A 25,210-nucleotide genomic window follows, 5' to 3' on the forward strand; every position below is an offset into this window, starting at 1 on the left:
CTTAGATAATTTTCTTCGAAATTAAGAAACATTAATTTAGGAGCTGATTGTTTGGGTATTATGTTGTTTTAATTTCAATATTTATGTAGATATGAAGGCTTTTGGTTTGTTTAGATTATTCCAGCGGTGTCTAGAATTTTCGTGGAATTTTACTAAAGTTCTTTTGCTAAGTGCTTTTTTGGAAAATCCAGAAAATCTACTAATTTAGGAGATACATGATAGTTTAGGTGTTGTGTTAGGTGAATATATGACATGTATATGAATTAATGGTACTGAAGATATTGTTAGATATTAGATTCCAAATAGGAAAATACTTTTGTATGTTATAAATGATCTAAAAAGCAAAAGTATGTCATACAACGTGATAAAAACATTATTTCTCTTACTTTTACGATTTTTATACATATTCAATTTTAAATGTTGCACCGACAAGAATCTCCCTATTCAATAACATATATTATTTATCAATATCAATGGCCGATCGATCGATCGATATCGTTCTTCGGGCGCGAGCGAAAAATCTACTTTATGTACAACACATTAATCTTGCAATTACCCTAACACGCCAACTTCAACTTGTTCAAAAGGTACATACACGTCGACCGGTGCATACGTCGATCCAGGCAATTAAGTTTCCTTCTCGTTCGTCGGGAATAAATCAATCGAGGAAACGCAATCAATTATATTATCCGCCATATCCAAGAATTTGACACCGTTATCTCCATCGTTTTCGGTTGACTTCTCAGTGTGAAGAAAGTATTTCCTCGACGACGCTGTGGATTAATTATCTCCTATCTTTTGACGAATGCATTTTGAAAAACTCTGATACGACTGTTGCGATTATCACGCGACGATTTAGAAGAAACGATCCGTAAGAAGCTTTATAGACATACCATGATATCAAATATTCGATTATAATGGAATTAATGCTTGCCTTATGTTATAATCAGTTTTTGATACTTTATAAGAATTACACATTTATATTGTGATCGTGACAAGTCGATATAACAAAACTTTTCGATACTTTTTTACGAAAAATACGCAATACCGATCGATATACAATATGCACAAAGTTTGAATAATTATCGTAGTCGATTAATATAAAAGTGTATACAGTTGAAAAATTCCAAACAGTCTAACTATAATTATTTCAATAGACAATGAAATCAAAGTAAAAGGAATATTCTTTCTAAAAATATAGAAAAGAATTCATTCGTCGTATTTCATAGAATAATATCTTACGCTGTAGTATCCTTGATAATATTTTTCCTCTTGAATATAAAAGAATCAAATTAATATGAAAAATGATTCTAGAAATAAACCAAATTCCGTAATATTCTCGACTGCTTATTTGCATCATAGTGTCGAATAGAAAAGTTTGCGACAACGTCCTGGTCTTATTAACGGCGACGATAGTAGAATAGCGATCGATCACTCACCGCGAAGGGAATTGGTCTTCGTTACTAATAGAACCACTAATTGCGTGATTTCGAACCAGGGAGACACTGTGCGTGCTTTAGGATTTGCAACGGTTATGTCGACACGGTTTGTGATGGATGGTGCGCTCGTTGCGTCAGTTGTTCTGCTGGCTTTTTCTCGGGGGAAGTTGTTGAATGAGATTGGAAGGAAAGCTAATGTCCGAAGTACTTTGCGCGAGAACTGCGTGTGATTATAACGTATGCGTATAATGTATACTCGTTTGTGCGTTTTTGTCAATGATTACACTTTGTTGGCTACTAATGCGAGGAAAGTATATCGAGGTGGAAAAATTGATATTATTCTGTTGCTTCTGGAGATTATTATTATTCATATAAATCATATTAATTCCGCGAACTTTCGTATAAATACGCGTAAGCATATTTATATTATTATTTTAAACAAAATATTCAAAAAACACATCTTTTTTTTTCAAAGACAAAAACATACAACTAGTGAAAATAATAATTAGATTGCGAATATTTATGAATATTAAATTGCTCGGAAATTTCGTTCCTATTCGACTATTTCGACTTGATATACATTTATCGAATGATATAAGTGTTATTTTGTTCCACCGTACAAATTTATGTTTTTAAGGACATAATTGAAGAAACGAAACGTAAAGAAAAATTTATATAAATATTATAATAGCTACTCCACATAGATATTTTATATACTTTTACACATTATGTGTACTCTATGAATCTTCGCACCCTTCAGTTTTCCGTACATTCATAAAATCCACAACCTAATAATAATTTTATCAACTTGCTTAATCAAATTTCGTCAATATGATCTGATCGTTCTAGTGCTAAAAATCACACACGAAAGATCGTCTTGTATATCGCAGCAACGAGTCTAACCAACGATGACGAACGGTAATTCTCATCTGAAGCAGCATCCAATCTCGACGTCATACCAGAAAGCCCAAGACCAAGCTTACGCATCAGCTAATAGAAATCAAATATTAAAGTAATTCTACGCATTACACTTCATCTATTTGGCGCGTCATTACAAACCTGACAATTCGTAAGAGTTCTCGTGTTCCTCGAGAGTCATCGAACAGGTGCATGATGTTTCGACGCTTATCGAGGACGCGAGTGCACGTCGTGCTTTCGAGAGGTTCGGTCAGGATGAAAAGATCGCGGTGGATGGAAAGAGAAACGGGAAGAAGAATGAACGAAGCGGTGGGCGGCGAAGGGCAGGGCTCAGCGACTTTATCGCTTATTAATCGTGCGACTCTGCACGATTATCTCGAGTGAGAATGGCCATTTCCACACAGAGGGTAGCAATTATGCCCGGTTCGCAGGGTATTATTACACAGGCAGAATATCCGAGGCGACTGTGGCCCGCGTAATCGCGGCGTAAAGCCGAGTCTGCAGCTAGATGGAAACACGTTCGCCCCATCCGTGAACCGTGTTTTTCATAGATTGATTTACTAAGTATTAATTGGCAGGCATATAACGTAGCTACAAATTAATACTTAGTAAATCATGACTATACTACTAAAAGCGTAGAAGAAAATTTGGAGGATTAAGGTCAAGTTTTAGTTGAAGTGTAGAGTGGAAATGGAATATATTTGAGAATATTTTAAAAAGTATGACAGGAGATACGAATATAAAAAATTGTATTATAATTTATTAATTGCATGGAAACCTCGAATAATGTTTTATAGCGCATTTTGATCAAAATTCAATTAACAGTAATTACAGTCTTTATCGGTCGTTTTAGTACACATTGGTCACAGATATTTCGCCAGAATATAAGCGATGTAATGTCGAACATACGAAGTGCGTTAGGTGTTTAAAACTTGTGAAGCATTGTAACTTCGAAACCGTTTTTCTCAAAATGTGCTAAGTGTGCTTTAGACCCTTGTTCGTTTCAATTCACACATTCAATTACACGTATTTAACAGCATTTCTAATATCAAATTTTATTTGACTAGTTTTGTTCTGTTTCACAGTGTTAAATAATGTGAATAAAATTTAGTGGATTGATAGTTAGTTTCTACAAATGGCTAAGATTGGAATATCTTTGTGAATTTTTTTAATGATTGAAAACTTCTGCTGGGTTCATCGATGTTTGTAATATCGAACTATATCTTTATTTACAAAAAGGAATGTTATTTACGCAGTATCTTCTTGGTTTATTTTATTAAGAAAGAATAGAATTTGAAGTATTAATAGGAAATTCTGGTTTTCATCTACCATTGAGAATAAAATAACTTTGTGAATTTTTTTAAGTGTATGATGGAACAAAATATGGAAAATTTTGTTATGCTATATGTTTTGGTAATATTTCCTATATCATGATTTTATTAATAAAGAATTTCATTCGCCTAATCTTATTTTGTGTTACTTCGTTAAATGTCAAAGAGAGTTAGTATATAGGTATCTATTATTAAGTATACTTGCTAGTATAAATAAACGGGGAATAGTTCTTGCTTTCTTTTTATTTTTCGCGACAAATAGAGAAAATTTTAATAATTGAGGAAGCAATTACTTTGTGATATATATTTTATTTTTATTTATTTATTTTATTAATATAGGTATACACTGCAACAGTAATTTAAGATTTAAAAGCAGTAAAAAATTACAATAATTCTCTTCCGATATTAATGCAAGTATGCTCTTAAAAATATTGCTGTGATTACTGTTATTAATAATTATTACTCAGTATTATGACAAAGATAATTCTGATAAAGTATTTATGTTCGAAGCAGGTTTTCATTTTTGTGGATTGTGATGTTGCGGTGAAAGTGAGTAATTTATCTGTTTGATGAATTACAGTAAGATTCTATAATGAAAACTCTAAAATAAGTACATGCGTCTGCTAGTGATTGCACAAAATCATAGAAGGATTGGAGGTGAAAGTAAATTATATGTTTGTACACGTCATTTTGAGTATCGGAATTTTTATCCTTTGTTGGAATTTAGTGATTTGATTTATTAATTCGTTGCTTTAGATAGAAAGTACGTACGACCTTTTACTTATATTTTTAAAGAACTACGATTAACATGCCACTTAACATTCTTTAATTTCCAAGTAATAACAAAATCTGGATATCGTATTACCTTACTAAATAAGTTAAACCTATAAATTGAGGTAAAGGAAACTAAAGAATTTCAGAACTTCAATATCACATTTTATACCTTGTATATACGTATCTCGTCTAAGAACATGGATGTAGATCTTACATAAATCTCCTTTTGCCAATCTGTAACAAAACATTACTACATCTTGCGTCAAACTATTGATATAAATCAAATATAAATCTCTTTCTTTTATTCAAATAAAGTACAATAAATCAGTGTACATGCATGTAAACACATACACGACCACACAGTCTTATCGTCCGTTAATACATCAACAGCAGATCGCTGTAGATATCTACATTCTGTTCCATAAAGTAAAAGTGACGAGTGGTAATAAATAAGTTATGTTTGAAACAAATTATACCGGTAATTTGAATTAAATGCTCGCTGTATCGCGGGATGAAAATTTTCGTATAAGCTCGTTCCATTGCAACTTTTCTTAATTAGAATCGCAAGAAATTACGTTTAACTATATTAAAGTTGATAAAAATGGAACGACTTCCGGACAATTTTGCTCGATGAAGAAACTGGAAGCCTAATCGGACTGACACAGAGAGCGTGAAATCCCGATTGCTATTAAACTAATAGCCAACGGAAAAGCAAAAGTGTGGAAAAAGGTTGTCGGCGGCTTTCAACTGACAGGTCCTAATTATTTATCGTTTTCATCCGCCTTTTCTCATTTGCAGCGATCCTAATTGCATAACGTTTTCATGAATATCCATCGACGTTTCGCTGCCGGCAAAGATAGGTGCAGGCCTGGCCTCGTATCGTCGCGAATAAATAACGAGTTCCCTTCTCGCCGCGAAATTCTACCGCAGATGAAATCTACGAGATCGTTCGAACGGTTGGTCTCTGCCAACTCTTAGATCCTATCTAACCGACCCAGCCTCAGATGGCGTACGCGTGGCAGTCTGTAATTAAAAAATACACCGATGGAATCGCGTTACCAGACCGCCTTTCGTACGTAAAACGCGCTCTTGTTGCTCTGAATTCGAATTACTTCCGCCCTCTTCGATCCGTTACGAATGGAAACGCAAGTTTGAAGATATAAAATAAAGACAGTGAGCAATAACCACTTTTTATATTTTTATTTTTTGCAATTTCATAATGCATATAAAGAAAAATTTCTTTCTTTTAAAACAGCTATTTACAGGCCAAAGTGGTTAATTCCACTTTTTCAAACTTTAATGTCAAAGCGTTGATTGATGCATATCCTTTATCATTTCATCAATTTTTTTTTCTTTCGCGTCTTGTTTTGCGGAGTTAATCGATTTGACTAATAAGCGGAATATCATCCGCGTCTGTTGTCAGTTTTTATAGGGCAGCACTAAGTAAATGTTTGAGTTTTGGCTACAATGTATACGATGATAAATTGTAGATATTTTTCTCGTTGGATTATATTTTTCTTATTCATATTGAATAAAGCTTTTCTTTTATATTATCTTTCAAAGTAATATCATTTTTCCTTTATTTTAGATTTCAAGTCTAGGAATCAATTAAAATTTTTGTTCTACTGTTAGCCAGCCTTTCAAAGAAATTATTAGGCAATCGTTCAAATAAAGGAATAACATTAAATACGAACGATTCAATCATAGATGACAAAATAAAATTCCAATCATCCTCCTAAAATGATAAAACTGTGATAATATTTGGATCGATGATACGAGGTTGTCAGCGTATAGAAGTTTTATTTGTATTCATCGATGTGTATTTTGTGCTTCAAATTTATTATCTAATTTAATAGTTCTTATCCCTTGTTGTTGTAATTAACCGCTTTAAATTAATGATTTTTACTACGTTACCCTAGAAAGAAAATAAGGTGTTCTTCGATAATACAAAAGAGCTGGCGGTGTGAAAGTAATTTAAAAAATGAATCGTTTGTTCAATACAGACGTGAGAAATTTTCTTTTTCAATAGAAAAAGAAATTAACTTTTTGTTTCTACGTGCACGCGTTTAAGAAAATAATTACTACGTTGGGAAAAGTATTGTGATTGCACGTTGCAGGTGTATCGTTGCACCTGCGAAAAACGAAACGTGCATTATCCATTCAATTTTATTCCTCCGCTACTTTTTCTGTCTTCGAGGGGAAAAAGAAACGCGATTTGCCCTAATTTCGCAAATCGAGTAGTTTGAATTTTTCGCGCTCGATGTTACGTTCACTTTTGTACAAAAAAATACGTGTCTCGTTCTCGTTCTCCATGTTTTCCATGTTAATATCAATCATGAATAACAATCCAAACGAGCCAAGTTTCCTGTAAAAATAATTCACAACCATTGCCATACTTAGGAAAATAATTCACAATCCTTATCATTTTCACGAAAATAATTCATAACGTTTCTCATTCGCTGAAACAAAATAAGAATAAATGGAGAAACAAGGCAAACTTTGAAAAACGATGCGAAAAATAATACCTTGTAAAATAAAACCTTAAAACATAATGTATAAGATTTTCCGAGCAGTGAAGGCGAATTCACCAGAATTCAGAAAGTACATATTTTCTTACCAAGCTAATTTTATAGCAGCCAACATGCATATCCACGAATAGATATATTTGATATACTTAAAATAAAATGATGTGATAAAAAATAAAATAAACGATAAATAAAATGAGCTACAAGAATTCTCTGTTGAGTTCACTCTTCCCTGAAAATAATTAAAACGCGTTTTTCTCAAAATGTGCTATTTTTTAATTCACCCTTACATACAGAGCTAAAAAGACGATTTTTGAAGTAAATTGAAACCCAACAATTTAAAAAAGTTATATATTGTAATCTTAACTGTAATTTGTTTGATGATGTACAATGTACGATGTACTGCGAAATGATCTTTTCATAGCTACTCCAATTGCCTCGATAAAGAAGATGGTAGAATTCTTCGATGCTAATTTCGCGGTCTATTCGTCCCTTACACGAAGGGAATAAACGAACACGTTAAGATCGAGGATCGAGTTATGGAAAGTGATCCTCACGGAGTCAATCCATCGTCGAGTTGTACGTGTACAGTTCCAGATACCGATTATTCCTGACAAAAAGTATAACAGTTGGAATTGGTAACCGGTATATCTAGCAATTTAGCCGCGAGGAATGCTCGTGAATAGCTGGACACGCTATCTCCTACTGTTTCGCTTCATAAATAATTTAATTTAATGGCTTGCTGTTTATAATTGAACCGACTGAAACGATGATAAACACGAACATACAGTGACGTGCAAAAGTCTCGGACCACCCAACAGCTCACATTGTTATTAGCTATTTTTCTTCCTCTCTTGTTTTTTTCCATGTTAATTAGTTTTATAATACTCCTTAAGAAATCTTAGATAGTGTTATCAAATCAACATCAACTTTTTGAGGAAGATTGAGAGGTCAATCATTATGTATAAATACATTTATGTTTCCTTTAACTCAAACATGATTAAACAAGATGTAATGAATATTGTTATGATCGTAATATTAAAGAAAATATTCCTCGACATTAGAGTAAATATTTCTCAGTATCTTTTTGCGAGGTATTTTTACAAGCAGTTCATTCTGACGATCGACGGCGACATATCTTTGTTAAAGTTATTGTTTTGTTTAATATAATAACGTATCATCTTGCTACTGAAATTCATCGGAAAAAATAGTATATATGAAACAAAATCAAATGTCTTTTATTTGATTCTTTAATCTGTAACTTCAAAGAACCTCAAAGAACTTAGTTACAAATTAAAAAATAAGTTCCTCGAGACAACCAACTTCTTATAACAAGAACGTGATATACATTCTGTATAATATGACGAGATGTGTCACTTTTGCAACAAGGATTTGATACACGTTCGTTACATATAATATGATAAATTGCGATTACGTAACTACAATATGACGAATATTTATTTAAAGAGCGTTGCAATCTATCAAACAAAATTACCAATCTATCAACCAAAAACCTTTCTTCGCTTTCCCAAAGTTAAGAAAAAGTTGATAAGGATTGCTTTTGTTACAAACCCTTAAACTCCGCATTATAAGTTTTACGGGTAATAAGTTTTAATTTTTTCTTTTTTTTTTTTACAGGTAACGTTAATAAAACGAACAAATACATACATTCGCTTTGAAAGAAATGTGATAAGATAAGAGGTTAACATTGCCTCAGACTTTTGCATAGTGCTGTATGAGCGCACGCGACTCACTAGCGCGTATAAGCGCGCACGAGGCATAATCGCGCATAAATAACGCGATCGCGCGTTCGAAGCTCGCAGGTGCTGCTGAATTTTTGATGACTAACGATCCCATCGAGGCAGCGATCCGGCCGCTAAGAGGCGGTGGAACAAAGGCGAATTAATTAACACCTTCGCCACCTGCGTTCGCCACGAACAAGTACGCCACGATTTTCGATCGAGAGAGCCTTCAAAACGCCATCGTCGCTGAATTCCCGGCGAAAGTGGAGTTATCCAACGCTTTCGAAATTCTAACCCGTGGAAACGCGATCGTTAAATTGCTCGTTCGCGATCATCGTGCAACGAGAGGAATTACGACGTTCTTCGTTGCTCGTCCGGTCACGATACGAGACGATGACGTAACAACGCATAATTTGTAAAATCAATTTCATTCAACGCTAATTCGCGCTTACCGTAATTATACGCGGCACTGGTATCACGCTGCGACGAGAAGCTACTTTCCGAGCTGTGTTTCATCGACTTTCGCGTTGCTTGCTTTTGTGCCATGTCTTTTTCCATCGAATCTTAAAGATTTAATATTAGAAAAGTGGCATTTGTGGAGATCGTTGAAGAGAATGGTTCGATTAGAGTTTTATATTGGTTTAACATTTTCAAGCTTGGTCTCTTGTAAATGAAATTTTTATACCTTTTACTCTTCATATTACACTTTTAGATGTTGTGAAATGATTTATATTCTTTGATTAGTTTACATAAGTCTGTGATGTCAGGTTCGTGGATTGAATATGGAAGAGTGAACGTTGCGAAGATAATTAATACAGGAAAATAATTAGATTCTTATATTGGTTTAAGCTCGAAGTCCTTTTTTCTTTCAATAAAAATTTTTAATTAGATTTTTTCGTTACTAGGTTAAATTATAGGTTTATTGATGTTATAATGCTGTAATATCATATAGATCGATATTTGAAAGGGCAATTTTAGATGATTGAATCGAATATTATTAAATGAGAGATATTTGGCAAAGAGCAAAGATTTCAATATGGGAATAGTACTTGGAATATTAATAGAAAAGTTTCAAAATTTTTGTGAACATTTCTCTGAATTTTTAATATTATCATCACATATCATTTTATTTCTATTATTATTTTGAATTGGCAAGTAACAAACAAAATAAAATCGGATTTTTATTTATACTAGTTTCCTTTTACTATATTTTGCCCTTATATAACACGCTTTTGGTTTTCATGTTATAATAAGGATAACTGCATCGTTTTAATACATAATCATGAGAAATTGATCAAATCAGCGTATCACTTAGTAAATAATAGTGCCTTACTCTCATATAACATGTTTTTAATGCTTCGTATCATAAGAAGATTATTACATACATTCTAATACACGTATGTATATCCATGATAGATTGGTCAAGTGAACTTTTTACTAATCGAGTAATTTCTCTCATATCTATAACATGTTCTTGATTTCACATATTATAAAAAAGTTATAAAAAAAACACACACACACATACAGTCTAACATACAGTCACGATAAATTGGTCAAGTGAGCTTCTTATTTAATCAAATAATAATACTTTGCTCTCGTATAACATATTTTTAATTTTTCATATTATAAATAAATTACCTGAGCATGTGACGTGCATCATTAATATATACGCACGATAAATTAGTCAAGCGAGCTTCCTCTCTTCGAAATCAAGCAACGTGTACTTATTACTTCTTAGGCGATGTTTCTCTATCGCAATTAAACCTCCGCTATGTCCGACTATGTCGCATTGCGTAATGCCGTGCCGCGGTATATGGACTTGGCTTATAATTCGCGGAATTGCGACCTTTGCCAATTTACGTTAACAGCTGTGATCGTCGCAATTAAAAGAGAACGCAACGAGCGAAGGAAAGCCGCATAAATCCGTTCAGGTGCTTCCGTTTGGAATCGGCACGGTATGTATCGAGTAACACCGACGATAAAGTGTATCCAGGCGACTTTATCTCGAATTTGCGACCTATCCTCGCGGTATACACCGCGTGTACGCACGTTAAATTGCAAAATTTATCACAATCTTTTAAAAAGAACGAACATTTACGGGAAGGTTCTTCGAAGAGCGTAAGGTAACTCGAGGTTAGATTTAACCATTTCGATGTACTACATGTCTTAGGTAGTTTCGTTACTCCTGTTGTATATAGATATGCAAATGTGCACTTGTTATTGTAAGAGTCGCCTCAATTTCTAGTGAAATGGATACAGGATCATAGAATTAAAAAAATTTGATTTTATTTTATAATATTATATGTATAGCTGGAGAATAGATATCAGTTTTTAAGAGATGGCTATGATTTAAAAGTTTGAGAATTGTGGGATTTGGAAGGTTAAAAATCTGATGATCTATGAGATATTGAGAGTTTGAAAGCTTAGAAATTTCTGAATTTTAAAGTTTGAAGAATTGAAAACATGAAAATATGAGATTTTGAGAATTTTCTGATTGTAAAAGTTCGAGGATTTGAAACTTAAGGAATTAAAAAATTCGAGAACCTAACAGTTAGAAAATTCGAGAATTTGCATATTTGATAACTCGGTGTTTAGATATTTGGAACTGTGAAGGTTCGAAAATATAAAAAGTAGGGAAAAAGATTCTAACCATGATAAGATTAAAAATCTCTAAGATTGAATGTAGAAAATTGAAAACCATAATTTTCCCACTTTCACAAACTCTTCAACTAACATTTGCCGAATATTTCAAGCAAATACGAAATACAATACTTCAAATGCTAATTCCATCACACCATCGTACCTTTGTCTTTCACTCTAATCTTGGTATATCCTTAAATAAAACAAGCTTCTTACGATTCCACGTATATATGCTCGACCACTATTACATTTCGAAACATCCAGCCATACTTAAGCCGCTTAACTCTCCATTAAACATTAAGATCGTCGCGTACGCGCCACGCATATACATATTTTTCCATCGCTCGTTACGGGGACACGGTGACTGTCAATTTTCCGTCGATTCATAAATGGCATTCACTCTTCGCTCATGTCGATTCCTCGCATGGTATCAACGTAGCGCTGTCACATATTCGCCCGCTGCATTCGCTTTACATTAATCGCTCGGCCAAACGTATCGCCAACTTGGGGAACGCGATTTCCTCCAAGGACGTACTAGCCCGTGCTGGTGCTAGTTCCATGCCATTTGTCAAGCAAATTCCACGCTTCGTTGGCCTTTGAGACTGAGCATTAAATCGAGGGTGTGTAGGTACAGTGACTCATGAAAGTATTTGAACACTTACCATAGAAAAATTCTATGTACATAAATAATATATTATATGTTGTAATGTGACACGGTTATCGTAGTTGTGTTGGTAATGATTGTAATGATATTATTAATAATTACAATTATATGTAAATATACATATAGTCCATAAATATAACAAAAGTATCGAAATAGTCAATTACTATTGACAAATTTCAATATTCGGTACGACTATCTTTAATACTTATATGTTTATGTTTATTCATGCTGCATACTAATTTTTTACCAAATGCATATTTGCAGTGAATATCTTGTAACTCCTATATACATTTTCAGATTGATTTCTAATTTTATCGATATAATTATCACAATCGCGTCGCATTATAATATTGATGATATTCTAAAATGTTTTATATAACATATATCTACCTATATTACACGCGTTGAAGTTTTTTGTGGCAAGTGTGCAGACATTCATAGAAACCTTTTAAGAACATGAAGATTTTAATATCGATATGCATTTTCACATTGATTTCACATTTTATCAATATAGCTAATCGTGTTTTAATATAGCATTGATGAAATTTCAAAATGTTCTATGTAACGCGAATAATATGTCCACGAAAGTTTTCTACGATATGTGTTAAGATATTTATAGAAATCATTTGTGAATATGAAAATTGCAGCTTCCGTATATATTTTCAACCTTGCTTCAAACTTTATCAACATTATCATGATAGCCATTCCTCATTACAATATTAATGAAATTTCAGAATGTTCTGTACATCACATATAATATGTTTATAAAAGATTTTTATAAGTGTTCGAATACTTTCGTGATTCACAGTATACATATATCGATGGAATACGTTCCAATCATCCGATACCGGCGCATAAGTTGGATATTTTCGCTCCTCATTTCAGAGACGTTCCCTGTACCTGCTTTCCCTGCAAACCGCGTAATTGTGGCTGATTTAAACACCGGTTAAGCGGTTCTAGTTTACGGGAATGAACGGGACACGCAGTAATAACCGTGAATTAACGCTTGCCCTTCAGAAATATGTGTATAAGCACGTTTTATATGGTGCGATAGCGGAATTAATAAAATATAAACGTATACATACGTATACATTTTTTCTGATTTTAATCGATGTTATAGGCTTGGTGTATTTTTTAGATAGGTGAATTAATATCGTGCTATGTTTGTATATCATATTGTCTTTGATGACTTATTTGAGAGGCTAATTCTATGGGACATGTATCTGTAAACGACTTTATCTAGGTTGTTATTTGCATGTGATTGCTCAATTTGATCTTGAGTCGCTTTTACGGTGAAAGGTATTTAATGATAATATTGTGATTTTCTTTGGGAACTTTTCTGGTAGAGAAATAGCGGCATAAAATATTAGGAATATTTATAATACAGTGAATTTTCGAAGGAAATATTTATCTTACTAGATAGTAATCTTCTATAGTATTTTAGTAGCTCATTAAAATAGTATCAAAAACCTTTAAAGTATAATATTCTTACATTCTTTTTTTGTTATAATAGCGTAAAACTCTTCGATAGAAATAAAATTCTTTTGTAAAATGTTAAAAAATTTCACTTGAATTGGCAAGAAAGCAATTTGCTTATTAAAGGTTAAAACATAGTAAAAAGTGCTGGTAATAGTTGAAAATCTATTCCTTAGACGTTACTTACCATATATTTATCTATCGTACCAGGTACACCTAGAAGCCACGAAAAAAACAGGTTTCTTTCTCAGGTCCCTTTCTATGGAACACCATTTAACAGTTACGCGACGATAATGGTAATGACACAACAATAACGCCCACATGGGTGGAAGAACGCAATTATCCGTCAATGAGTCCCACGCGCGAACGAAATTAGCGGACAGGCAGTGTGATCTGATCGAAGGTTCACGGAAACACGTGAAAGCGCCTCACGTGTCGGATACTATCACGTCCGACTATGAATTCAAAGTCGAACTAGGCTGTCAATTCGACACCAAACTTGGATCCCGATTACATATCGAAGTAGACTGCTAATTCGAGCTCCAAGTAGGTTATTCAAAGTAGGCTAGTGATTTAAATAGCGAAGTGAGTTTGCATGTTCAATGACGCGAGGATATTGAAAGTTGGGAATTTTCGAATAAAATTTAGATTAGAAGATGTAGATATAGAAAGATAGTAATATTATTTATAATATATATGGCAATTATCGATTCCTCGTTTTTCTATGCCAAAAACGTTTGGGTTATAGAGAATTGGAAACTTGATTCCTTTTTACATTTGTACTGCTTCGATGTGAATAGAAAAGTATTTGAATAAGAATGTAATAAAAATTTTAATTTCAATCACCGTCGTGGACCAATATCGATACACGCGACACGGAATATGGCAACTTGAAATCAATTGCTAATTCGACATTGATATATCTTAATATTATGTAACCTGAATTTAAAGGATATCCATATCAAAAGGAATTACAAAAATGAACAATTGAAGTACTAATTGAAATAAATTAACGATGATACTTTGTTTATCATCTGGAGAACAAATTGAGCAACTAATTTCAAATCCATTAATAATGCCAATCCGATTGTGTTAACAATCAATACGTCTTTTATTAATTTTATCTCGTAGTAAACCATTAATTTGATACGAACGTAGGTCGTTAATTTATAGTCAAAGTGGGTTGTGTTGATTTACGATCGAGCTACAAGACTGAGAAACTCAAATTGACAAACGTAGACTGTCAACCCTTAACCTTGGCCTCGATTTGTTCAAAATAGGTCGTTAATGTAAAATTTAAATTAACTATTTCTCCGTCCCAAAGATTATCAATTCCAATGGAATTTAGGTACGTCGCTCAAATACGAAAGAGACTATTAACTTGGAAACAAGATAGCCACGAGTGCCAGGACGAGAACGAACACGTCTGGAAGATGGACGCGGGCGAGTTGCGAACTCCCGGACACGAATTATACTAAATTGCCACTAACCAGGTGTGTCGAGAGAACTGGCATCCGTATCCACGTGCTGTTACATCATCTGAACGCATAAATATGGATCGTGCCGTGGTGTTCGGCGAATAACGACAAACAAGACGCTTGCAATTAATCTGTCGTCGAGTAGTCGTGCAATTACACAGGAGACAGCACGCTGTCCTCTCGTCTAGTGGTTTCTTTTGCGAGCTAAGATTAATTGGCATTAAAAACTATCTAACGGAAGGAAACGACTGAGAAAAATATAGATTATGTCTTGGAATAATTGTGCTTTTACGCAAGAGATATGAAAGAACGTAGACATTTTAATGAATTAACACTTTCATGAATAATTATCTATATTATCTTATCTATCATTTATATTATACAGTAAGGTAAGTATAGGTTAAACACGATAGAACAAATTTACAAATCTACTTGATATACTCGATCATTATAATATCATATAATATAGAAGATATTGTTATCTGAAATAAGTACCTACTCATGCGGAAGTTTACGTATGTTTTTGCTTTTCATTATTCTCGAATATTTGTGTCAAAGTATAATTCGCAACATGAAAATGATTTATGAACTGTGTTGTACGCGTTGAAGATTTCATTTTGCTATTTCTGGCTAACTAATCGTTTCCTTCAAAATCATTAAATTTGCAAACACTAAATATGCTATATTTTGATGTGAATGGGAGTCCTAATGAGACCAACAGGCACTATTACTTATGATTTACAGCCTGGAAGGTAATGCTCTTAAAGAAACTAACGTTTAAGATGCAAATAAACGTGCCATAAATAAACGCTTTTAACGCTGTGATACATTGCGGAAAATTGAATCTCACCAACACCCACGTAATCTCTTAACACGAATATATTCTATTTTTATCTTATTTTGACGGATAAGTGCAGTTTTAATTTATAAAAATAAAATAGAATTTTATAAGAAAGATTTCATAAACAATTAATTGGTATATGTTTTACCCCTAAAACGGCTAACGTATCTAGTTACGAATCAATATTCGGGTTTATTTGAAATAAATGTAAATATTAACTCGTACAGATGACGATATAAAGGAGTGAAAGCAAAGAAGGAAATGAAACGGCAAAAATGACGAACGTGTACGCCCAGGGACGATTTAAAATGTATAAGGTCTGGGATAGAACGTTGTCAGCTTTCTTGAGATTCGATCCGAAATCGGATTATAGAGGCTCTATTTTAATAAGGCGATCCTTCGGCAATGTTTAGTGAAATCCAGCATGATAGATATGCGATCGTCGTTCTTAATATGTTTGACAATTCATGCGTGTAAAATGACATTTCGAATATTGACTGACGAAAAAATACTTTTCCTTTCTATCTCATTAACAATTTCTTGCATTTATTACAGATTAAAAATCATGTATCGTGATTTATCGTCTTATATGTTAAGACAGGTAATAGTAAACAGAAATTGTATATTTTAATTCGATAGATCTCGTTCAGGTTGATTTCGAATTCTAAGGTAATCCTAACAGAATGAGAAATATTCTACAAAACATTCTTCTACGTCAACGAGCTGCAGAAATTAATTCTAAATATTTATCATAACAAGTATTTTAAAGAAAAATTATTTCTTGCTTCTTCATCTAATGTTACATCCTTGTTGAATAACGCAAGTGGTATTAAAGAAATCACCCAAATTATTCTCTCTTTCTCTGTTCTACAAAAAATTAACAATTAACTAACAAAATAGAATTAAAATCTAAACTATCCACCTTATGCAAAATTAACAATGAACGAGTAAAATAAAACGTCAGAGCTATTCTTCTACAGAAAAGTAGTTTCTCCCTCTTCTATGAATTATCTTACAGAACTTTACGATTTTTACAAATCACAAAATATGTTACACATAATTCCTCTCTCTATAATATATATTCGTATAAAACACAAAATCTTGTTCGAAGAATAAAATCGAAAGACAAAAATTCTCTTTTCTAAACACAGATAATTCGCTTCTCTGCTCGATCCAGCGTTACGAACCTCGTTAAAAGAGTACAATTAGAAAACAGGAAAAAGAGAAGAATCGGAGAAAGCTGTCATTAGTGTAAGGAAAACTTAACGTCGATTTCCACGGACCTCTGTCCCAGTGTCTTGACATTTATTTCACTTGTCTGTCGAATCAGCAGTGATAATCTTCACGATCTTTCGTAGGTATATAGTAAATCAAACAGGGAATAGCAGAAGATCGTTTGGTCGTATGGCGACCTTTTCGTTCTATTCGTTGGCGTGCGCCAGCTCGCTCGTTTGCAGAATTTATTGTCTTACGTCAGAACGGGACCCTGTTTATTATACGAGGCCGAAGATCGACTTTTTTTCTCATTGAGCCCAAGATGGTTTCGTGACGGCCAGAATCTCGGGCCACGATTGTGTCGAGATCGTCTTGGCTTAATCGCACAATTAGGGCATCGCGTTACCCTGCGCGCCTGCTTCGACTACAACGTTGCTCTATTAAAATTCCAATATTCCTATAGATGGATAGATGTTTTGCCAGGCCACGGACCAGCGGAAAGGTGTGAGGTTAAACGATCAACAGACGATAAGGCTAATGAGCTATAACGATCCTTTCTCCATTTTACTCCGATCTCGATGCGGTTAACCTTTATCCGCCCGCAATTTTCAGGGCCCTCGTTAAAATCTTCGTGGCACTTTCTCCGCTCTCATCGTTGCCTAATTCCTGACGACACGCTTGCTTCGGGTGAAGTTCTTGTGCCGTGCCTTTCACGCGGAATTCATTTTCGTATCAGTATCGGTCGCGATATGTAACTTCAGGATTAGAGATTTGCACGTTGACGGGTAGGTGGCTTTTCGGATCATTTGGATGAATTGGTGGCAGTGATGAAATTGTATAATGAGATTAGATTGGTTTCAATCGATTTTAGAAGACATCCGACTAGCGACAGAGATTTAGTTGGGGAAGTTTGGAAAATGAGTGTTGCGGAGCAATTGCGTCCAACGTGAAATTGGTGGAAATTAGGGTACTGTACAGGATACTCAATGAACTGTAATATTATGATACTGATACCAATATAACATTCATAATATCGGTATTTAGAATATACAATATAATGTCAGTATCTGTCGTGGAAAAATATCGATAACACACAGCGTGTCATTCGATCAGAATGAAGGGAATTTGCAATATTTTCGTATCATTAGGGTTATTCTTCTTAAAAGCTCAATTTTGATAATTATATAATACTGACCATGAAAACTTTGAGGAACTAAATTGATTGACTCCAGTTCTGTGAATGTTTGAATTCCATGGCCCATCAATTGCACATAACTCCTGTTCAACTCTTCAAGAGATATATAACTCACTTCCACGAGTTTATTTGTTGAAAGAGGGACATATAGATAATCATAAATCCCAATTTGAATTTTGAAGTCCGTCTCTGTCAAGTCTCAAGTTTCCAACCACCAGTCACATGATAACGTTCCAACTTCCAGAAACGAAAGTGACAGACAAACTCGAACTGGAAAGAATCCCGTCCCGTCCCGTCCCGTCCCGTCCTGACATTCAGAGCGAATCGAAGGAGAAAGTTTCCATCGGGATCGATACAGTTTTTCCCAGGGAGGGAAAATAGGAGTGCCTCAAGGCCAGCGTGGCTCTAAGGTTGGCCTGAATTTTTCGCATTAATTCGCCGATCCAGCTTTGCAACTTTGTCCCGATTGGCTCTGTCGTCCCTGTTGCTGCTTTGAATACCTGTTCGTTGTGCCGGACAGTTGCACCAACCGATACGTTACAAATCGTCCCGTAAATTACATTCCTTCCCCCGTGTTCCGCCATTGGTACGAGAAGATGGAAGAGAGTCAGAAAGATGAAGAAAAGTGAGACGTGAGAAACAAGATTGTCTATGTTGGTGGTAACAATAAGAGTTACGCGATGTCTTTTAAAGTCGATCAAGATGAATGGACCGTGGTTGATAATTGTTATAGCGAGCTAGTGTTGAACTAGCCGGGAATAATTCAATGGAATCCCAAGCCCTCCTCTCCTTTTACCTCTGCGCCCCGATTGATTAGCATAATCATATTATTTCAGTGCATTCTAGGCGCGTGTAGGCCGGTCACGAGTGGGATAAACGTGAACAAGCGAGTCGATATACCGGACCGGTGGAATTCCATCCTACGGCACTGGGTGAAGGAAAGCCAGGGAAACACGTGGGAAATAGCAAAGGGAAACGCGGTTGCATGCGCCTCGACGATCGTCGACATGCTATTTATTGACTATCGGTAGTTTTCCATGTAACAGGCACTGATTGTGAGCTAACTGGATCTCGATTGTTATCGATCACGAGATACCTAATTGCGTGAGAAATGGAACATCGTTCATTTATGATATCATACCTGATAAGGGTCTTTTGTATGTCGCTTTCTTTTTTGTCATTGAAATTTTTTCAAAAATAGTTTCTTTCTGTGTCGATGATCTAGATGACCGAACAAGAACTTGATGGTTTGACAATGATTGGAGTTACCAAATGGAGGTGTTCGTATTGGAAGAATTGGTAAACAATTTATTGAATAGAGAAGAATTTTTATTCTACTAACGTAGTTCGACCAGAATGACTGAAATTACCAATTCATAGTTTTAAATAATTTTTAATGTGTTTAAGCCATTTAAATGTTTCTTTAAAAGATTATTATATGCATGGAATGTTGTTTTCTTCCTTGCACTATATATTTTGTCAGATATCTTTCATTTTGACTTCTTTGGTACAAGGTATTACGCTTTAGTCGTTGATAATTGTAGAACTGATAGAATATCAAACTAAAAAGAAGTTGATCGAGTAGTTTAAAGTACTTTGATTTATTGTTAGTTAAATGTTGAGAATATTCTTCGCTTAAAAAATTACAAAACTAATGGGAAAGTTCAAAGTGAAACTTTTATGCTTCTTAGACTTCTAAGAAACTTTTTATCTACATAAAGTGAAACATAAATGAAAAATGTAAAATGAAATACAAAATGATATTATATTTTTATTCCTAAATATTTGTATATTTATTCAATTCCAGAAGCTAATTGATCTGCAAGCTAAGGGAAATTAAAAATAAATTATTATTTCTAGTTTGTGAGAATTACCTCGCATAATTTTTAACTGAATCGACTTTGAATTGTTCATCCTACGTCTTCTCGACGTGTAAAAGTCTTCTAACGAACATGTTAGCTACTCTGATATTTTAATATTTAACGCGATCCACACTTCGATAAGCTATGATAAGCAGCAACCTGTACGTTTTTATCAAAAAATCAGAGGAAACGATTTTCTAAATTTACATTACTTTAAAAATTATAGTTATAAAAGCACAACAAGGTTCAATTTGTAAAATACATTTCTCGAACAGGACAATGGGCATCCTTCCTGAATTACAAACTCAAGAAGTGACTGTTTACCGCAAAAATACAGACTGCAGGCCGTAACAATTATTTCATGCCGGGTATAAGTACTGGTATTATGCCTCCCCGAGCCACAATTGCCGCTAACTCAACAATATTTACTGCCAGATATACTGAAACCGCTGTTTTCGCCGTGCATCGAACCGTAATGTATACCTAGTAATTACTTCCCACACAGCTATTGTCGAAATAACCATACGCTTAGTGAAAGTAAACACACAATACTAACAATTTCTTTTCTATCTGCTAAAACGTTGACGATTCCGAGAAATCAATCGAGGTAAACATTTTCGTATCTTTGATATATTATTAATGAGATTAGAAATTGTGAAATTTTCAATGATCAATGGAATTCTTTACATATCTTTTTATCTCATCTCTTCTATACAAAAATTATAGTTTCGCGTTTCTAACGGCTATAATATTATTTTGATTTATTTTCGTTAATCATAGTACTGTACAGTTAATTCGATTGACTTAAGTGAAATTAATGAATTACACGACTTACTTAAATATTTTCAATTCAAAAAAATATTATTTTTAATGCTTTACATTTAACGTTTTAAAAGACGATATTACGAATAACAAGCTTATGTTGACATTTTTATGAAATTGGTGTTCTTTGTTGTATTCTTTCTAATTTTCCTCCAAATTTTGCAACCGCACTGTATAATGGAATACTTAAAAAAATTGCTATACATTAGCATCGATCAGCATCTTCGCTTATTATTCAACTAAGTACATCAACATAACAGCACTATAATTTATACAGCTCAGAATGGTCATGTAATCTCATGAAAAAACACGAGTCTGACTTAGATACTTGATATACAGAATGAATTCTCGAAGAGGTTATTATTGTTATCATTAGAGAATACCGTGTAAGTTTTTCAAGATTTTCAAATGTAATTCAAAAGCTCGTAATTTAATTCTTATAAATTCACCAGCTTATAAGTAGCTCCATAATCATGCGTTACTCCATTTACGTTATCATTTTATATCTAGGAAGTATAACATTAATACTAATCTAAACTATTTTGTATTGCTTTCCGTATTATTATTTTATTTGTTGCCTATTAATTAAAAATTCCATTTCTGTAATATGAATTTATAACGAACCTATGGTATTATCTATAATATTTATACTAATACACTGGAATTTTATTTATAAACTTTATCTATATCTGAACGAAATCTGAGTTACTGTCTGACTAAATGAACTCCCACCAGTTGAATCTATTTATCAGAATATAAACTCCTACGTATTAAGACCTACGTATCCTTTGGTATAGAAACGAACAATTATAAGTAGGTGTCAGGGAGTATCAGTGGACATTTCTATTATATGAATCCCTTACAATATAAATTATCTGTTTATAAAAACTATATAAGTTATAAAATTATATAAATTCGTAATTATATAAACTATTTGTCTGCCAAAACCATATCATTTCCTCGTGGTCTGCATATATAAAAAGACACATTCATTTACGAAACTTTTTCCTCTTAAGCGTTCATTAACCTTCGAATAATTTCAATACATCTCCTAATAACTACGTGAAACCTAAAATGAAACAAACCAAGCTAAAGAAGCTGGTTCTGAAACATCGAATTAATTTACCCGACTCACTTCCTCGTTACCTTGTAAAAGTCGAAGGCGAGCACAGTCAATAATTACCCGTGTATAATTCAGAATAAAGCCACGATTAGAAACGAAGTATCGCATGCACCAGAGCTCGCATGCTCGTACGTTTAATGGCTGGCTAGTGCTACCAACCACGGAACCGAGCTCGAGCAGCGAAGCTTCCAGCCCTTGGGCAAAATTCTGACAGCGAAACGCACGACCGACTCTCCTTGTACACCGTCGCTAATATTCATTAATATTATAGTCGGAGCTAATTGAACACGCCTCTCGCAACTATCGGCTTGCGTGCTGATTAACGAGCCAATGACCAGCTCTTATCAGACTGTACGTTTCACCGCGATAAGCATCGAAGTCACCTTTTCGTAATCGAGGATATAGCGTGACCAAGACACTCGATCCGGAATAGATTGAATTTAAATTACTGGTCCCTGATCGAACGCGCGTCTTTGTAAAGTACGATACAAACGTCCAATTAAATCCTTATGTACCTTTAAAAGTCGTTCGAGAAACCCGATCGGTCGAATTAATCGTTATTAATTAAACCCTCGTACTGCAGCTTTTCAATTGCTCGTTACGCGCGCCGGAAATTGCCACCCCTTTTATTTGATCACCGAACGTTACTCGATAGTGGGTCTTTGTATCGCGAAACACTGGCCTTCATGCAGCTGAAATTAAATATGAACCCGCGATTACAACCGGAGAACATCCATAAAAAATCACATCGCGACTCTCGAAAGAGATTAACGAGCTCAATTTGTAGACTGAAAATGGGACGATGTAGTTACATATATGCACACGGCGGATGAACGCGTTAGGTATCGTCTTTGGTATGGTTAGCTGGGCGAATTAAACGAGAGATATTCGATTGCGATCATTTCGACCGGTGAAGGTTGGTACCTTCGAAATTTCTGTCTAGTTGTTATGGAGATTAATGTTCGGTTCTTAAAATTGTAATTAAATCACGTGAAATATGACGGTAGATGACTACTTCGGTGGAATATAGTATGAATTATATTTGCGTTTTGTGCCAGTGCGTTGGTGAAATTGATTGTATTATAATTATCGTTTCTTGATAAGATACAGACTATGTGGAAAATAGTATTATTAATCTTCGTATAAGATAGAATTCAGTTTATATTCTTTTTATGATACAATTAATAATTAAATCACCGATCATTTTTGACTCAATCGTATTCTTCTTTCGTTAATAAATTTCTTAAGTTTGAGGACATTGAGGATGTTCTGCTAGAAATTTTGTTAAAACAATATACGTCTTTATGTTTATTAAAAAAATGAGAATTTGTGATCTAAACATAAAACTTCGTGTTCATACCTTTCATGCAACTACTATTGTACATTGTATAATAGTATTTAATTATGTTAATAACAACAATATTTTAATATTTAATACTTGTTTTTAATAATATCTTTATAAAAATTTCATAATAATATTACACATAGTTTATACTTACATTGCTGTAACATCTGCACGAGGAGTTCTACATTTTCCTTTCAAAATCTGAAACAGACAAAAGACTCGTTATTAATAGAAATTACTATCACTACAAAAGTACTGAAAGTGTATTTATGGAGACCTCATAACAATAAAATTACTCCGAATAAAGATTCTAAAAGGTCATCGAATTAAAGTAATTTAACAACAAAGGGATCTGTTTCTTGACAAACAATTCGGTAAGAATGATGAGCAGTAAACGTCGAGCCTTCCGTGGTCTTTTCTGAAAATAGTGTAGGCAAGCCCGGAGAGAACATTGCAGCAAGACGATAATGTCGACGTGGGAGAACTGGCGTTGAAGAATGCGTAATTGTTTTGAAAGAGATCGAGCTTCGTCGTCTTTCGTGTGGGACGTGTGAAAGGAGGCCTGGCTTGCCGACGCCAGGGATAAACGTCGAGGACAAGTCTCGTTTCTTTCGTCGTTTATACCTGACCACCATTATGGCCCGTCTTTTAACAGCACGCACTGCAATGTAACAAACGGATTGCTCAATTAATGTAATCTCTGTTCAACGATCGCTTGTCTGATTATAAGAAAATTGTTGCAATTTGCTGCTCGATTGTTACACTAACTATTGATATTAATTCCAACCGTTACATTATTACACATTTTATCAAAGTTCAAGTGGTTACTTGACACCTGAGATCAAATGTGCAACGTATTTATGGGAAGAATTAATTTTCATCTTTCATACGAAATACTTTGTCATAATTTTCTGATAAAATCGTTCTGTAGTAAGCTTGTTCTATTGTTTTATTTTAAAGTAGTTGAGAAATATTGATGTACGATAATACGTAAATACATAAATGTTTTATCCTCCATCATTTATTTAAAACCAAAGTTGCTATATTTAATGTACTCTCGACTGGTATACTTGATATGTATTTAATTATTAAACTCTTTCGAATGGGAATGCTACTTTAATACTTTAGAAGATCCACAAAATGATTATCGACTTGACAAAATCCAGCCTGGAAACTTTAAACCTTCAAACTTTCCTCCAACGACACCCACTTTTCAAAAGGAAACTATTTAATACTCCACAAAACAACTATCTCAAGCCCACGTCAAACAATTTCAGCAGCGATCCTCGATGCAAAACGTTGCGTGGAAAAAAATTCCACGATACAGAGTGGAGGACGCTCGCGGGAAGATAGAGAAGATCGGTAGGTGGACGCAACGACGAGGCAATTCGAAATTTCGAAACAAGATGTATCCGATCGCGAGAGGCAGTCGAGTGGAGGCACCAACAATAGGGATTATTAGCATTGGCTGAGCCGACTTCAGGTTGATATTGGTCTCTCGAGCCCCGACATATTGTAATCACGCGGATATATTGTGCTCGTGCAGTGCACGCTCGCCTAGCCCTCTCCACCCACCCTATTCCTCCGCATCCACCTACTCCACCTCCTCCACCCTCTCTGGCTGTCTCCTCCACCCGTCTCTTTCCTCTCCTCCCTGTCCCTCCGGCAGCCGATCAATGCCCCCCTCTGCCGCCGATAACTCGATAATATTACACGCGAAAACCGCTTCCGATGTGCTCGCCCAGTCAGCGAGCCACTTGTGCGAGCAAATAACCAGTTATCGGAAAACCGATTTTATTTTCGAGGGACGCTACCTTCGA

At 34.4% G+C, this 25,210-nt stretch overlaps 1 protein-coding gene and 1 long non-coding RNA gene across 2 annotated transcripts in view; one reads left to right on the top strand and one right to left on the bottom strand.

Annotated features, from left to right (window-relative positions):
• Nucleotides 1-25,210, top strand: part of LOC126920134 (UPF0489 protein C5orf22 homolog) — a 420,270-nt gene that overhangs the window by 237,594 nt on the left and 157,466 nt on the right. The window lies entirely within an intron of this gene.
• On the bottom strand, nucleotides 8,207-15,862 carry LOC126920151 (uncharacterized). The gene is made up of 2 exons (XR_007711899.1): nucleotides 13,697-15,862; nucleotides 8,207-12,942 (listed from the first exon to the last, which is right to left on the bottom strand). It is a non-coding gene; the product is annotated as an uncharacterized LOC126920151 (long non-coding RNA).

This window comes from Bombus affinis, chromosome 1, assembly GCF_024516045.1.
Source record: "Bombus affinis isolate iyBomAffi1 chromosome 1, iyBomAffi1.2, whole genome shotgun sequence".
Lineage (NCBI taxonomy): Eukaryota > Metazoa > Arthropoda > Insecta > Hymenoptera > Apidae > Bombus > Bombus affinis.